Source organism: Leptopilina heterotoma, unplaced genomic scaffold (genome assembly GCF_015476425.1).
Source record: "Leptopilina heterotoma isolate Lh14 unplaced genomic scaffold, ASM1547642v1 Lhet_114, whole genome shotgun sequence".
NCBI lineage: Eukaryota > Metazoa > Arthropoda > Insecta > Hymenoptera > Figitidae > Leptopilina > Leptopilina heterotoma.
In genome coordinates, this window is record NW_025110833.1 from 370,379 (window position 1) to 384,150 (window position 13,772).

At 24.1% G+C, this 13,772-nt stretch overlaps 1 protein-coding gene and 1 long non-coding RNA gene across 3 annotated transcripts in view; one reads left to right on the forward strand and one right to left on the reverse strand.

The window, feature by feature from the left end:
• The window catches only part of LOC122506416 (BTB/POZ domain-containing protein kctd15), a 67,946-nt gene that overhangs the window by 43,140 nt on the left and 11,034 nt on the right, over positions 1 to 13,772 (reverse strand). The window lies entirely within an intron of this gene.
• Positions 1 to 13,772, forward strand: part of LOC122506436 — a 68,330-nt gene that overhangs the window by 39,431 nt on the left and 15,127 nt on the right. The gene's annotated exons all lie outside the window — the stretch shown is intronic.

Consider the following 13,772-nt stretch of genomic DNA (forward strand, 5'->3'; position numbering starts at 1 on the left):
ATGCCTGATGGCATTACATTGCGCATTGGGTCCTGCTTATCCATATCGGAATATGTTTGTAAAGAAAAGAAGGATTTTTATTTTAAAAACACTTTTTAAGAGATAAGGTGTTTTCTATTTCTGATAGTATCTGCGGAATGTTGCATTTATATCTTCATTATTTTGATATTGTTTCTATTATCTTGATATTATTCATCTTGTTATCTTGATATTATTTTCTTTATATTGAAATTATTTTCATTATCTCGGGGCTCGAGCTAGGTTCGTAAATCCCGTAAAGGTCCGTAAATTTGCTTCAAGTCAGTAAAAATCAGTTTTTTTGAAAAACGGTCCGTAAAGTCAGTAATTTGATAGAAAAAGGATGAAAAGTTCGTAAATTGTACAATATAATTTGGATAAATTTAGAGAAGTTACAAATGATTGCAGAAATTCAATTATTTTCAAAATTTATAAAATTCTTCGCAGAAATTCAATTATTTTCAAAATTAATAAAATTCTTCGCAGAAATTCAATTATTATCAAAATTAATAATATTCTTTGCAGAAATTCAATTATATGTTCAAAAATTTTTTTAAATTCTCGTCAAAATTTCAATTTTTTTGTAGAAATAATAAAATTTTGTATAGGGATTCAATTATTCTCAGAAATAATAAAATTCTTTTTAGGAATTCAATTATTTTCATAAATAATAAAACTCAATGTTGAATTTCAATTATTTTTAATACAATTTTAATGGAATTTCTCAAAAGGTGTAATTATTCTTAAAACTTTTATTAAAATTCGTAGAAAGAATTCAATTATTTAAAAATTTATTAATAAAATTCTTTATGAGAATTCACTATTCAATTATTCAATAAAATAAATTTCTCTTAAAATTTTAGTTTATAATTAAACATTATTAGGATTATAGCTTGAATTCTGAGAAATAATAGAATATTGAAAAATTTCCATATTAAAATCTTTAAAAATTTAAATTTTTTATACTTTTAACTAACAATTTTGTAGAAAAATTAATTTTTTTGAAAAAGATTATTGCACTTTTACTTGAAATTATTTTTTTGAAGTTTTTATTTTCTAATATAATATATTTAATTGAAGAATTTCCAAATAATTAAAGTTTTGTAAAATTGAATTGTAAACAAATGAATTTGAAAATTCTTAAAGAACTTTTTTAAAAATTATTAAAAATAATTGATTTATAGAAGAATTTAAATTAAAAACAGTAAAAAAAATTTTATTTTGATAAAATTACAAATTATTGCAGAAATTCAATTATTTTCAAGAGTAATAAAATTTTTCTCAGAAATTAAATTATGTTCGAAAATAATAAATTACTTTTAAGGAATTAAATTATTTTCAAAAGTAATAAAATTCTTCTCAGAAATTCAATTATGTTCAAAAATTTAAATAAATTCTCGTCAAAATTTCAATTATCTCTATAAATAATAAAATTCTTCTTCGAAATTCAATTATTTTTAAAAATTTAAATAAAATTCTTGGCAAAAATCCATCAATTATAAGTTTTAAAAAAATATTTTGATAAAATTCTACCCAAACATTTAATTTATTTATAAATAATAATAATTTCACAGAAATTAAATTATTTACAAATTTTATATAAATTTCTTCTCAATAATTATATTATTTTCATAAATAATAAAATTTTTTACAGAGATTCAATAATTTTTGTAAATAATAAAATTATTTTTAGAAATTCAATTATTTTCATAAAAAATAAAACTCATCGCAGAATTTCTATTATTTTTATTACAATTTTAATCTAATTTCTCAAAAAATGTAATTATTCTTAAATATTTTATTATTAAAATTCGTCAATAGAATTCAATTATTTAAAAATTTGTTGATAAAATTCTTTATGAGAATTCAATTTCAAGAAATATTTAATTATTCAATGAATCATTTTTTTTGCATTAATATAATTGAATTCTCGTAGAATTTTCTAATAAAAATTGATTAAAAAATTAATTTCGGTTAAAATTTTAGATAATAATTAAATATTAAAAGCAATATAGCGTGGATTTTTAGAAATAATTGAATTTTGAAATGAATTTTTTTTATATTATTTAATGTTTTTATTTTCTAATATTTATTTAATTGAAGAATTTACAAATAATTAAAATTTTGTAAAATTGAATATTATAAGCAAATGAATTTGAAAATTCTCAAAGAACTTTTTCGAAAATTAATTGATTTAATTTTAAAGAAGAATTTTAGTTAAAAATTCTAGAAAATAGTTGAAATGATGAAAATAATTTTGAAGAAGTACTATATTCTTATAATATAAAATAATGATTTTATCACTGGGCCATTTTTAATTATTATTATCAATATCTTCATGTTTTATAGTTATGAAAAATTTAATTTATATAGTTTTAAGTAAAATGTTCTCTTATTTGACTCGGACTGGTTATATTGTTGTCAGTCATTGGTCCGTAATTTTTTATTTTTGGTCCGTAAATTGCGTAAAAGTGTAAAAGTTTAGTATAGTATAGTAAAATGTACTTTGGAAATAGTAAAAGTTTCAGGGAAGAAGTTCTAGACAGTTTAGGGTTTAGTTTGTAAATAGTAAAAGTAATTTTATATTTTTGCCTTGTGGGTACCTAAATTTTATGCATAGAAAATAAAGTGTTATTTTAACACCGAATTTGGTGTTAAAATAACACGCAACAAATTTAACCGTTATAGGTGGCGCCACATTCTATGTCGTTTAACATTGGTTAATTTAACACGCAACAAAAATCACACCAACTTTTTTCTAGTGTTTTTTTATAAGGAAGGTACTGTAGTACCAAGGAATAATTGTAAAACAAACGGATTTTTTATTTTTTTTACAAAAACGGGAATTCAATTTTTCTTATTCAAACTCTTTGTGTAGTAATCCGTTGTGATAGAGCGGGATTAACATATGTATAAACATGTTTTATTGCCGTAAGATGACAGTGGGACGTATATTAATGTTAAAAATTGCCTGGTTGATTCGCGTTTGACTATATAGAATATGTGCTGCCTACGTAATATCTATGCGCCTGGCTTTGCAGCAACAAGCAAAGGAGGCACTCCCGACACGCGCCAATGCATGTCTTGCTCCATTTCATCTTTGTCCATTTCCAACTCTACTACTTGCTTTTACCTACTTAGCCCGCGAGACGGAAATTCTCACCGCAAGTGCGACTCGATTTGCAGCCCACGATGTCAACGGGTTTACATTTCCTTAGGGGGTTTCAGTCGAGACGCTCATTTTCGATGAAACGGTCTCTTTATTCAGTGTGTGGAAACATGCATTTAGAAGTTTTTTTTTCTCCACTTATTTTGATAGTGAAGAGGAATTTTTAATCTTCTTTTTGCTACTTTTTTTCAAATTCGGAAAATAAAAAACCTTTTTCAAAATATTTTTAATTGAAAATATAAGTAGTTTAGGTCAGTTAAGTGGTTTAAATCAATTCTATATAGTCGTACAATTTTTTTCTCATTTTTTTATTTGAAAATTAGTCATTAAAGATAATTTTAGTCTGTAAAATATTTTTACATTATACTGAATATCAGTAAATGTCCTATGACCTTAATATTTTATAGAGAATTAATTTTGCGCATATTTTTTATTTCGACTTTTGGGTATAAAAAATTGTAATTTCAAAAGAAAAAACGGTACAAAATAGAAAAAAGAATCTTTCTATACAAAAAGAAATAAAAATATAAGAAGAGAATTTACATAAATATGATCATAACATTGTCTGACTAAAATTAAATCTAACTACTGATTTTCGATCGAAAATAAATATTAAATAACTTTATTCATGGAGAACTATCATAAAATTATTATGAATTATTTAATGAAAAAGAAACTTAGATTTTTTGAAAAATTTAAATAATTCAATTCCTTCTGAAACTAGTTAAATTTTATGACATATATTTAATTAATTATTAAAAATAATGGATTTATAGAAGAATTCAATTATGTTCAAAAATTTTCAAAAATTCTAGTCAAAATTTCAATTTTATGTATATAAATAATAAAATTCTTCTCTAAAATTCAATTATCTTCAAAAATTGTAATAAAATTCTTTGCAAAATTTCAATTAATTTCAAAAATTTTGTTCATTTCAATGATTTTCAATATCTACTATTTAAATAAAATTTTCCAAAAGAATTCAATTATTAAAAAAAATTTGAAGAAAATTCTAGGTACGCAAACATTTAATTATTTTTACAAATTATATAATTTCATAGGAATTCAATTATTTACAAATTTTTAATTAATTTCTTCGCAATAATTCCATTATTTTTATGAATAATAAAACTCATCACAGAATTTCAATTATTTTCAAAAGTAATAAAATTCTTCTCAGAAATTCAATTATGTTCAAAAATTTAAATAAATTCTCGTCAAAATTTTAATTATCTCTATAAATAATCAAATTCTTCTTCAAAATTCAATTATTTTAAAAAATTTAAATAAAATTCTTGTCAAAATTTCAATTATTTTCAAAAATTTTCATCAATTTAATGATTTTTAATATTCATTATTTTAATGAAATTTTCCAAAAAGATTCAATTAGGTTTTTAAAAAATATTTTGATAAAATTCTACCCAAACATTTAATTTATTTCATAAATAATAATTTCACACGAATTCAATTATTTACAAATTTTTTAAAAATTTCTTCGCAATAATTATATTATTTTCATAAATAATAAAATTTTTTACAGAGATTCAATTATTTTTGTAAATATAATGAAATTTTTTTTAGGAATTCAATTATTTTCATCATCGCAGAATTTCTATTATTTTTATTACAATTTTAATCGAATTTCTCGAAAAATGTAATTATTCTTATAAATTTTATTAAAATTCGTCAAAAGAATTCAATTGTTTAGAAATTGTTTGATAAAATTCTTTTCTCCAACACTTGCTCTGAAAGGAGTACTTTTCTTGGTAGAAAAGTGTGGCGAAAGTAGAACTTTTCTCAACTGCTCTGAAGAGCGTGGCGAAAGTAAAATTTGGCGTGGCGAAAGTAAATCATGAATTTATTCTTTTTTCTTGTTCTTTGACCGAGATTTATTTTGTATCTTACTTTTTCCCCACTCAAAACATTCGTCTTTTATTATATTAAACATAAGCATACGTTAAATTAAAATTATACGAAACTCACGAAGAAACCTTTCCTCGCAAGGCGTTGGAGAAAACGTAGTGCACAACTCGTGGTGAAAGAATGATTTTTCGAGAGTGATTGCTGCTCTCGCTACGCTCGAGCCGCAAACTTCACTCTTTCGCCACTAGTTGTACAATGTACTATACGAGAATTAATTCTCAAGAAACATATATTCAATTATTATTTAATGAATTATTTATTTTTGTATTTAAATTATTGAATTGTCGTAGAATTTTTCTTATAAAAATTGATTTAAAAATGAATTTCAGTTAAATGTTTAGATAATAATTGAATATTAAAAGCATTATAGCGTGAATTTTTAGAAAAAATTGACTTTTTAAAAAGTTTCAAATTAAAATCTTTGAAAATCTAAATTTTTCATATTTTTAACTAACAATTCTGTAGAATTAATTTTTTTGAAAATGTTTAATTAAATGTTTTTTAGAATTATTTAAAGTTTTTATTTTCTAATATATATTAATTTGAAGAATTTTTGAATATTCGAAATTTCGGAAAATTCGAAGTGTAAGCAAATGAATTTGAAAATTCTCAAAGTACTTTTTTGAAAATTATTAAAAATAATTGATATAAAGAAGAATTTTAGTTAAAAATTCTAGAAAATAATAATTGAATTGTATGATTAAAATAATTTTGAAGAAGTTCCAGTATAACAATATTCTTATAATATAAAATAATGATTTTAATCACTCGGTCATCTTTAATTATTATAAGTTGTTGAATTTCAAAAAGGTTTGAATTTGAATTTTTTGTAAATCTTAATTCGTATGGAAAAATAATATTGATAAAATATTTATTTAAAAATGAAGTTATTGACGTTTTTGAATAATTTTTCAATTAAAGAAATTCGTAAATAAATGTGATAGAACATTTTTTTGAGTATCTAATAATTCTTGGAGTGAATCAGAATATTCTTTAGGGTCAGGGAAAAATACAAAATTTTGTCTGGAAATCAGGGAAAAGGCAGGAAAAAAGAAAATTAAATTTTTGTGGTAACCCTGTTCTTAGGTACCTTTTCTTTAGAATGCATCACATATATACACGTATATATAAAAGTTATAAGAGAAAATTTTCAAACTAGTGCGGAAAAAAGGAGAGCAATTGAAATTAAAAAAAATTTAAGAGCGAAGAGAATCTGCTCATTAATCTAATATGTATATATATAACACAGCATGCAGTAGTAACAGCTTGAGTAAGTCAACTATCATTTGTCATGTCTGCATGTGGCAGTTATTACTTGATGCCACCTTTGAAAACGAGTATATCATTCATAGGTTGTACTAAGATGGGAGCAGTAATAATATCTGGAGGCAGCAAAGGACTGTACTACTTTTGCTATAGATATATATGCACAAATACAAACACATATGTGCCCCCCTATTGCGAATTTATCCAGCTTTCAAAGAAACAACCAAGTATTAAAGAAAAATTACATCGTGTCTTATATACATTCCTGTCTATAAAATATATATTATATTTATTTTTACCTCATTTTATCGCACGGGAAAGATGAAAAAAGAATTCTAATTTAAATTTATCAGTAGTCTTTGAAATAGCACAAGTTTAAATTAAAGAAAACATCTTTCATTCTCGCTTTACGGTCGTTAATTAAATAAATCCCCTAGTAATAGTGGTAGTCGTTCATACAGACAAAAAAAAAAAAAACAAAGAAAAACATAATAAATTGCAATTAACGTTTTAATTTGAATCATTCGTCTCAACTATTTTTTAAAATTCTTAACAAGATTCTTTTTCGCAAAAAAATTTTCTTTTCAAATTATCGATAAATTTTTGAAATTATTTAGGTACATAAATTATCTTGTTGCGTCTGGTTTTTGAAATTAATAAATTTGTATTCAAACTGTTTTTAGAGCGTTTACTAAGAAATATTTTTAATACAATAGACTTTTAAGGGAAGGGTATGCCGATATGTTTAACTATGTCAAGAAAATAATTTAAATATTCCCCAAAAATTATTTTTAAATTAATTAATCGGTCAGTGAAAATTTATTGATTTATCAGTGGAATATTTTTACTGATGATTTGGTAAATTTTAAATGTTTGACTTTGAAGCAAAAAGTCAGTCACTAATACAAATCAATTGAAAGTATTATTTATTAAACTGTTTTATTCATTTATTAATTATTATTAAACTGATTTTTAACTGAATTAGATTTAGAGAGTGAGAATGGAGGGAAACTGAAAATCAGTCACATTTCACTGATTCAGTTTTAGAGAGTAAAGATGTTTTTAATATTTGTATATATACTCAGTATATTGTATCAACATTTATTTATATTATTGCATCGCTGAAGTTTAATTTTCCGCAATATAAATTTATAGATCTGTCGAGAAATATAACCTTTATAAGAGAATTTTTTTTTCTTTTTTTGTTCTCCAAGTTGATATCAACAATCCATTTGAGCAATAATTGAGGCAATTTAGACGCGATCAAAGTAGAAGAAAACTTGTTTCTCAAGAGTTTGGTTTACAATTACAGTGTTCTTAACTGGACTCCCCTCGTATTATTGCTTTATAGAGGTAAATACAGATATATGTATCGATCCAGTTTGAGATTTTTAATGTGCAACTTACTATCGAGTGTCGATATTAGCTGCAATTATTGATAACTAAGACATTTGGAGAACATTATTTATTTCCACTGTATATTTCGCGTGATGAATGATGTCTTTATTTTTGAAATGTCTTTATTTTATTCTCCGAGAGAAATTTCTAGTGATTCGTGTATTTAGTAATTATAGTGTAATTTTTTTGGTTTTGCGGGAGTGAAGTTGGCATTTTTGACCCTCTAGGGGTGTTATTTCTTTTGTTTCTGAAAAGTTTTCTCTTTGGATTTAAATTAGTGACAATGTTATCCAGTAATTGAAATTAGTAACTATTTATAATAGTTTAAATTGGTAACCATTTCTGATAATTAAAATTAGTAACAATTTTTACCAATTTAAATTAGTAATAATTTCTAAGAATTAAAATTTGTAATACTTTGTACTAATTTAAATTAATATCAATTTCTACTACTTTAAATTAGTACAAATTTTTTATCATTTAAATTAGTAACAATTTTTTCTACTTTAAATTAGTGTAAATTTTTGCTAATTTAAGTTAGTAACAATTTCTAATAATCTAAATTATTAACAGTTTCTACTAATTTAATTAATTTAAATTCAAATTATTACTAAATTACTATTTTAAACTATTAGAACTTGTTACTAATTTAAATTAGTACTTTCAAATATAACTATCTTAAAATAGTATAAATTTTTGCTAATTTAAATTAGTAACAGTTTATTATTATTATTATTATTATTATTATTATTATTATTATTATTATTATTATTATTATTATTATTATTATTATTATTATTATTATTATTATTATTATTATTATTATTATTATTATTATTATTATTATTATTATTATTATTATTATTATATTATTATTATTATTAATAGCATTATTATTATTAATAATTATTATTCTTATTATTATTAATTAACTATAATAATTTGAATGTTCTTTGATTCATTCACTTTTTCTGTCCCTCACACTCTGAAGTTGTCTCTTTTGTTTATACTTTTGTTTTTTGTTATCTTTAGATAGATTGTAAATTATATTATTGTGTTATAATTATTTTTATTTTATAATTAATTCAAAATTGTAAAGACAAATAGAAATCATCAGAATTTTTTCACTTCTTTTCATTAAAAGACTAAAATTTCGTTAAATATTATGTTTTGTCAAATTAAAATTATGCAGATTTTTGTTCTTTACTTCTGAGGAAAATTAGAAAATTGTTAAACAACTGTAATTAAGAAATAGAAAATTTATTTATTTTGCATTATTTTTTTTTATGAATCACAATTTTTTTAACAAAATTATTATTTTGTTTTAGAAAAAGAAGAAAAATATTTGCACAATGCCTATTTTTAATCTTATTTTTGGAACAGGATTTTCCACACGAATTAAGACATTCAAAAGATTCAAATTCAAACCTTTTCTAAATTAAAAAACTTATAAAAGTATTGTTGTAAAACATGAAGATATCGATTGCTCCGAGTCGAAGACTCGAAGTGATCGATTTCTTCATGTTTTCTAATAATTAAAGATGACCGAGAGATAAAATCATTATTTTATATAATAAGAATATTGTTACTGTAACTTCATCAAAATTATTTTCATCATTTTAATTCAATTATTATTTTCTAGAATTTTAAATTATTTTTTATGAAAATAATTAAATGTTTGCATACAATTTTATTAAAATTTTTTTTAAATGATTGAATTCTTTTTGATAAATTTTATTAAAATAGAAGATAATGAAAATCATTGAAATTAGAAAAATGCATTTTATTTTCGAAAATAATTGAAATTATGACAAGAATTTTTTTGACATTTATGAAAATAATTGAATTTTGGAGAAGAATTTTGTTATTTATAAAAGAGAATTAGGATTTTTACGAGAATTTTTTTCAAATTTTGAACATAGTTGAATTTTATAAAAAGAATTTTATTTTTTTTGGGAAATAATTGAATTTCTGCAATTTATTTGTAATTTTTCAAAAATTGAATTTTTTTTAGTGTTTTCAAGAAAAATTTAAATTAGAAAATTTTTAAAGTCTATTATTTTTAAAATTGCTAATTTTATTTAAAAAAAGATAGTTAGAAGTTAGCCGCGCGCGAATTGTTGCCAGTTACTAATATTAAATCACTAAAATTTGTTATTCTGGTAGAAATTTACTTCTGTTTTGTTGAATGTTTGCTTATTTAGTAGATATTTTAATTTATATTTTAATTTCTAATTTTTATGAACTATAGACTGAAAATGTTGTTGAGAAATTGTAGATATGTTTCAATTATGCTTTCACTAATTATAGATATACTGACGTGAAGTAGGTAGGAAATATTTAAAAGACGATTTAGAGAAAATTGAATATTTGTTTAAGAGCTGTTCAATAATTTTTATGAGACAGGTAAATACTTTTCATGTGGGAAAGAATTTCTCGTTTTACGGCAACTTTTCCTTTTATAATATTTATTTCAATCATGTTGTTGTTAATAAAAATGAGGCCTTGGATCCAATAACTCGCCCGACGCTCGAAGGCACGCGCTAATACCAGTCGGGTAGCAGTGAGTGGCCCAGAGGCGCTCACTGCTCACTGACTGGCAGTTGCGCGTTCCTCCGAGCGTCGGGCGAGTTATTGGATCCAAGGCCTCAAATGTACTCTCTAAAAATGAATTAGTAAAAATTGTTTAGTAATTTGAATTAGTGACTGACTTTTTACCTTTAAATTAGGTACTTTTACTAATAAATAGTAATTTCTACTAGTATAATTTACTAATTTAAACGCAAAAAGTAAGTCACTAATTTATTTGTAATTTCTAGTAATTTATTAGTAAAATTTGCCAATTTAAAAGTCTTTAAATTTAAATTTGTAAAAATGTTTACTAATTTGAATTATCAGTAACTGACTTTTGGCTTTTGAATGAGTTTTACTACTAAATTAGTAAAAATTACAATATTTATTATTCTCTAAATCTGAAATGGTTAGAAAAACCCTATCATGATATTATGATTATTAATAATTATTCGTATAATAATTATGATAATATTAACATTCATAATAATTTTGTTGATAATAAAACATTGGAGGTCGTTTAATAATTTCTATTGTTATTATATACATGAATATTATTGTTAAAAAATATAATAGAAAATGTGATGGCAATGTTCTCGAAATGTCGAAATTTTTTTTCTTTTTTTCTTTTTTGAACGAAAATGCACACACACACATATACAATGTGTGGTCAATTGAGACGAACGAGATAAAATATTTGCGGGTAAATTGTGCTTCCTCTGTTCGCTTCATGAATAATTTCGGTTCGCGAGATACTCGTCAGCCGGGGGGCATTTGCTTGGGGCGTTCGGTTCTAATTACGGCAACTGCAGAACGCATTTTAGCCTGCAGCGTATCCTTAGGGCTTCACCTAGTTCCTTTTGCCCCCGACCCTCATCCCATCCCATCCCCTTGCAACTCAACTCATTCCCATCATTCCGGAAGCCCTCTGTCCATTTTATATATTGCGTGGGGTTTTTTATTCGGGCCACCTAACCAGTATTGGAGTTTTTTCGTATTATTTCTATTGTGGCGCTTGATAGGGAATCTGTCCAGTGCCCTGGAAGTTTGACGCGTAGTTCTGTGGATTATGCTGTGGGTACAAAAGGGTAAAAAACTTTTAATTAGATAGTTTTTTTTCTATGTATGCGAACTTTGTTACTTTTTTTTATTTATATTTTTATATTTTGTAGTTTTTTTTTATTTTATATTTACAATGGGAAAAGAGTTTGATTTTGCCGCAACAAAACATTTGGTTGGTATTTAAAGATTTAAACTCACTGTTTGGTTGGAATTTTTGTGAATAAAATTTTGCTTGTTGCTACAAAATAAAAGGTTATGGTTGTGTTGAAACAATCAAAACCAAAGCAAAGTTTGGTTAAGACAACAAAAATTTTATTGGTACAACAAAAAGTTTATTAATTGAAACAACTAAAAATTTAATTAATAAAATTAAAAATAAATTTAAATTTATAACTGTTTTAGGTACAGATTTTTTTTCGCATGTAATATTTAACAAAAATATATCAACATTTTACAGGTTAATCAACCCACTTGATTTAAATTAAGTTCTCATTCAATATTTTACGATCCCCTTTTCTTTCTCTTAGTGCGTAAATCATATGACTTGAAGTGCAACTAACAACCAGCGGATAAGCATTCATATTATACAGCTTTTCGTACAGTTTAATAATCCAGTTTAGAATATTAATGATTGCAATTAGTTTCTATTTGATTCTAGTTTCATTAACGGTGACATTAATTTTTTCAAATATATACATATTAAATAAATTCAGCTCAGAGAAAATGTTGATACCCAGAGGACTCGCTTTGATCACTGCGTAGATGGAGCCATTTTCCATATCATTTGGTCCTATTTTAATATATGCAGTAGAAATTTTTTTCTTTGAGCTTCTATATATGATCGCACATATATGTTAATGTTTATTATGCAGATGATAGAATTTTAAAACTGGTTTTTAAAAGAAATTACAGTAAAGCAATTTTTTTACATGAACTATTTTTTTGTATTTTTATAAATTTTTCTAAAGATAGTAAAAAATGCATTAAGTATAAAAAACAAAAAATATCAAATCTTATAAATAAAGTTGTAAAGTAGTTATAACAGGAAATTGAATTGTGCAAAGGGAAGGTGAAGGATAATAAATCTGTGCCTAACGAAGTGAGAGACATAATGTGGTCGAGCAATTAAGCCGCAGTCTTTCATAAATTGTTCCTGTTTGCTAATTACAGCGGGAATATACTTGTCTGATAGTAAAGCTTAAAGTGACTTTTCTCAGGATAATTTATATTTATATGTGACATAAGTCTCCTCTTATAATCGCGCGTATAGATTTCGTATATTGCGAGCTTATATATATGTAGGTTTTTAATTAAACTTGAAAGGTGGTTCAGAATTTTTAATATCTTGTTTTATGAAAATTGAGCGTTCTTCGTTTCCAGATAATAAAATTTAATAATACCGATCATTAAATTTCGTTTAAAAAAAGAAAATGTTTGTTTTTAAAATGTATATAAGTGCGTAATCTCTTTTAATTAAGTTTGTCATAAAGTTCAAAGGAGATTTGCTGATAAGTATAATAGGATTTTGAGAAGCGTTTGGCGATAATTTATATCATTAATATCATTTAATGTTGAGGAAAAATTTAGAGATGTGGTTAATTTTTTCTTTGTTAATGGTTATTATATGGATAAAGATTCGTTTTGGGATTTGTCAGATTGTGTTAATTTGTTGTTCTGTTAGTAATAAGTTTTACAAGAATTTTAAGAAGGGTAATTATTGTAAAAGGTATTTTAATTATTCAGTGGATGTTGTTTTACATTTGCGGTGTATTTTTAGTAGTTTCGTTTTCAGCTCTTATTAGTTTTTTCTTCTGTTTTTATATTCGTTTCGTATTTGGTTTTTTTACAGTATAAAATAAATACTTCCGGTTTTATTTTTTCTTTGTCTTGCCTTCGGTTTTTAAATTATTTTCGATTTTAGTTTTTACTAGTTTCGTTCTGAGTTATCTTATTAGTTTTGTCCTCGGTTCTTAAATTACTTTCGGTTTTAGTTCTTATTAGTTTTGTCTTCGGGTTTTAAATTATTTTCGGTTTTAGTTTTTACTAGTTTCGTTCCGAGTTCTTATTAGTTTTGTCTTCGGTTCTTAAATTACTTTCGGTTTCACTACTTCTTAGTACTCATTAGGGGCCGTCCATAAACCACGTAGCCCCATTTTTGGGGAATTTTGACCCCCCCTCCCCCCATGTAGTACGCTATTACATGTATTAGCGCCATTTTTTCCTCTTGTCGTAGTCAATTGCTTGACCCCCCCCCCTCCCCCTCAAGAGGCTACGTGGTTTATGGATGGCCCCTTAGTTTTGCCGTCAGTTCATATTAGTTTTGCTTTCAGTTTTTATTTTTAGTTCTAAATACTGAATAAAATTT